Source organism: Trichechus manatus, unplaced genomic scaffold (genome assembly GCF_000243295.1).
Source record: "Trichechus manatus latirostris isolate Lorelei unplaced genomic scaffold, TriManLat1.0 scaffold00011, whole genome shotgun sequence".
Lineage (NCBI taxonomy): Eukaryota > Metazoa > Chordata > Mammalia > Sirenia > Trichechidae > Trichechus > Trichechus manatus.
Window position 1 is genome coordinate 28,035,656 of NW_004443947.1, and position 3,759 is coordinate 28,039,414.

Genomic DNA, 3,759 nt, shown 5'->3' on the forward strand with positions numbered 1-3,759 from the left:
ATGGAAATATTGTAGAATTTAGACCCTCATAGCTGTTTACGGAGTTCACTATAGGAAGAGGATGCATTGATACTAGGAGAATCTTCTTGGTTGCAAAAGTAAATATTAGGCATGGCTAAATGGAGAAGTGCATACCATTTCTCAGTCTTTGTTAAAATGAACAGCTTCACCTACAGATGGGAAAAAAAATTACTCCCTTTCAGTTGAGCACAGAACAGTATTAAACTAGAAACTATGAATGCACTTCTCTCAATTCCTTTGTGATTTACCAAAATCATTGCCTGTGGGTGGAGCAGTCCTACATGCTCCTCAGTTACTGCTTTGGTGAGAAGAAGAATTAAGACTTCACAACTAAGCAGTAAAACTACCCAACAGCATAAGAATAACAGAAATGACACAACTCCATTTCTTCATAAACTCTTCTCTTTCCAATACTGAATAATGTCTTCAAGCTATTCTAATTTGAATGAATATTTCTCATTTATTTCTCCCTAATTATCAGAAAATGAGAACCACAAAGAGCCAAAGCACTGAGGGGTTGAATCAAGCTTCCAAGTGGATAGGATAACCAAGCAATCCAAGAATCATTTTTGGTTCTTTATCCCCCGCTCAGAGTATAATTTTATCTCACTTCTCTATCTTCATAGTAGTCCAAACCACCATCTTCTGTTGCCCAGATAACTGCAGACACCTCCCAACATATCTCTGAATCAGATCTTTCTTGTTTTGTCCATATGGCAGTGACTGTTCTAAATTGCAAATCAGATTTTATTATTCCTTGCTTTAAGAAAATTTTCAGTAGTTTCCCATTGCTCTTAGGAAAAAAGATTAAAATCTTTAATGTGGCTTACAAGGCCCTGCCTGATCACCAGCTTTGTCTCTTGGCCTCCTTAGGACACTCATCCTTGCTTGGAGATTCCAGCCACACTGAACTTGGCTGCTGGAACCCACCAAGTTCCCTCTTCACCTCAGGATTTTTGGCCATGCTGTTCCTCTGCCTAGCTCTCTCGTACTCATCTTTTAAGTTCTCAGCTTAAATGTCCTTTCTCTAAAAAGACTATCCCTGAACCTCAACCTGAGTGACATCAATGTCTTGTACTTTTCTTTACTAAAATTTCACAAATTGTGTGTGTGCATTATTTACTGCCTGGCAACACTGATGATTGTAAACTCCAGTGAGGATAGAGATGATGTCTTCTATGTACTGTTTTAATCCCTAGTACCTTGTGTCTAGTAGGTGCTCCATAAAAGTTTTTTTACCAAATAAACTAGGAAATTATAGTCTTTATTAATTGTTTGGACTTAAAGGATCTAAACTGAGCCCATTCATACCAGCACTGGCAGACAACTAAGCTTGTGCTTGGTGTTGGACCTTATGGGGTTGAAACACTTGATGTGGCAGTGTATGTAGAGGGACGAATGGTTAGCATTTTCTTGGTTACCCTTCAGCACCATTCCTTTCTGAGTATAACCACTCATATAGCCCTTGTGTTGTTGAGTCTATTCCGACTCATAGCAATCCTATCATACAGAGTAGAACTGCCCCCATTTAGGGTTTCCCAGGCTGTAATCTTTACAGGAACAGATCACAAGGTCTTTTCTCCCACAGAGCCGCTGGTGGGTTCAAACCACCAGCTTTGGCAGCTGAGCGCTTACCCACTGTGCCACCAGGGCTCCTCATATAGCCCTACATGCACTCATACACAAGGCAAAGTTCTTGCCAGTTCTAATAGACTTGGGCTCTTTTTTGTCCAGTTAGCAAAATTGATTGTTGAGGATCTACACAACAGAACATACACCAATTCAACAATTTATGCATGCACAGTTCAGTGACACTGATTATGTTCAAGTTGTCTAGTCATCCTCATCCTCCTTTTCCAAATTGTTTTTGCCCTATTAACATAAACTCACTGCCCCCTAAGGTTCCTATCTTGTAAGTTGTTATTGTCAGTTTGATCCCATATAGATAGTTCTTAAAAGAGCACAATGCTCGAGGCCCACATTCTTTACAAATTAAGCTAAACTATTGTTTGATTTAAAGACTACAGAGTTTTTGTTTTAAGGTTTAAAGATTATGTCAGGGCAATACTTTCGAGGGTTCCTTCAGCCTCAGTGGCTCCAGAATGTCTGGATTCCATGAAAATTTAAAATTCTGCTCTGCGTCTTCCCCTTTTGACCAGGATACTTCTATAGAATCTTTGATCAAAATGTTCAGTAATGGTAACAGGGTACATCCAGTTCTGTGGTCTCATGGCAAAGGAGGCAGTTGCTTATGGAACCACACATTCCATTTCCTTCTCCTATTCCTAAATCTCCTTCCTCTGTTGCTCCAGGTGAATAAAGACCAATTGTACCTTGGATGGCCACTTGCAAGCTTTTAGACCCCAGGCAGTACATAACAAACTAGAAGGTAGAACAGAAGCACTAAACACCATAATAGGCCAGTTAACTGGGATGATGTCCCATGAAACCATGATCCTAAACCTCCAAACCAAGAAACCAAATCCCATGAGGTATTGGTCGCACATAAGCAGCCTCAGCAGCTGCTCGTTGTTGTAAATATATGTCACAGTATTTTTACAGGTGTACAACCTATTGACATCGATTACATTAACTAGCTGTGCAACCTTTACCCTTAAATCCATATGGTTTTTCCATCACGGTAAACCAGAAGTCAGTGCTCCATGAGCAATAACTCCTTCTTTCCCCCTCCTGCCCCTGGTAACCACTAATAAACTTTGGTTGCTATACATTTGCCTGTTCTTGTCTTTTTATGTGAGGTCATACAAATTTGTCTTTTTGTGATTGGCCTACTTCACTCAGCATAATGTCTTCAAGCTCCGTCCCGTTGTAGCATTTACCAAGACTTCATTTCTCTTTCTCGTTGAGTAGTATTCCATTGTATGTATGTACCACATTTTGTTTATCCATTCATCCATTGACGGGTATTCAGGTTGTTTCCACCTTTTGGCTATTGTGGATAGGGCTGCAATGAACACTGGTGTACGTATATCTGTTCTTATCGCTGCTTTCAAGTCCCTTGGGTTTGTGCTCTTTCTTTAGCACGACTTTAATAAGCTGTGTCTTACTTCTCCCATGTAATGACCAGAATCCCCCTCCCACTCAACACTGAGTTCAACTCTTAATCTTAACATTTCTCTTGACATTTAAGAGTCTGTCCTCAATTATGACAAAGATAAATTCCCTGTTTTGATCCAAATTTGGAAGGATATCTGTGTAAAGCTCACTCAGTCACTAGCAGGCCAAAGCACCTTGATTGAGAACCACTGGCCCATGCTGTTTTTATCCCAAATCTTATAGTGAAATGCCTTTATCTCTTTGTATATGTGAGCATCCCTGTCAAAATCCAAGATCTGCTCTTGTACCTGACTTCTTACATCCCCGCGTTTTCTGTGCCAATATAAAGAGCTAGAAACAGTCCTGAGCAAAGTAGAGGATATAAGAAGTTCAATTTGTCTAAAAGATTTTCACTAACAAGCTAATCCACCATATATAACAGAGTGGCCCCAGGAAATAAAATGAAACTGGTTTCCTAATAAGGCCCAACAATCAGCAGGGGCTGTGAAGAGGCAATTCCATGTACAAAGTTGCTCATTAAAAACCTACAAAGTGTGACAAGCCAACTTGTGGAAAACGGGGGGCAAGGATTTGTGGATAAACAAGATGCTTCCCTATCACTGAAGTCAAACGACCATGTTCCAGAGCTAGCACTTGATAGTTACAAAAGACCAACCTACA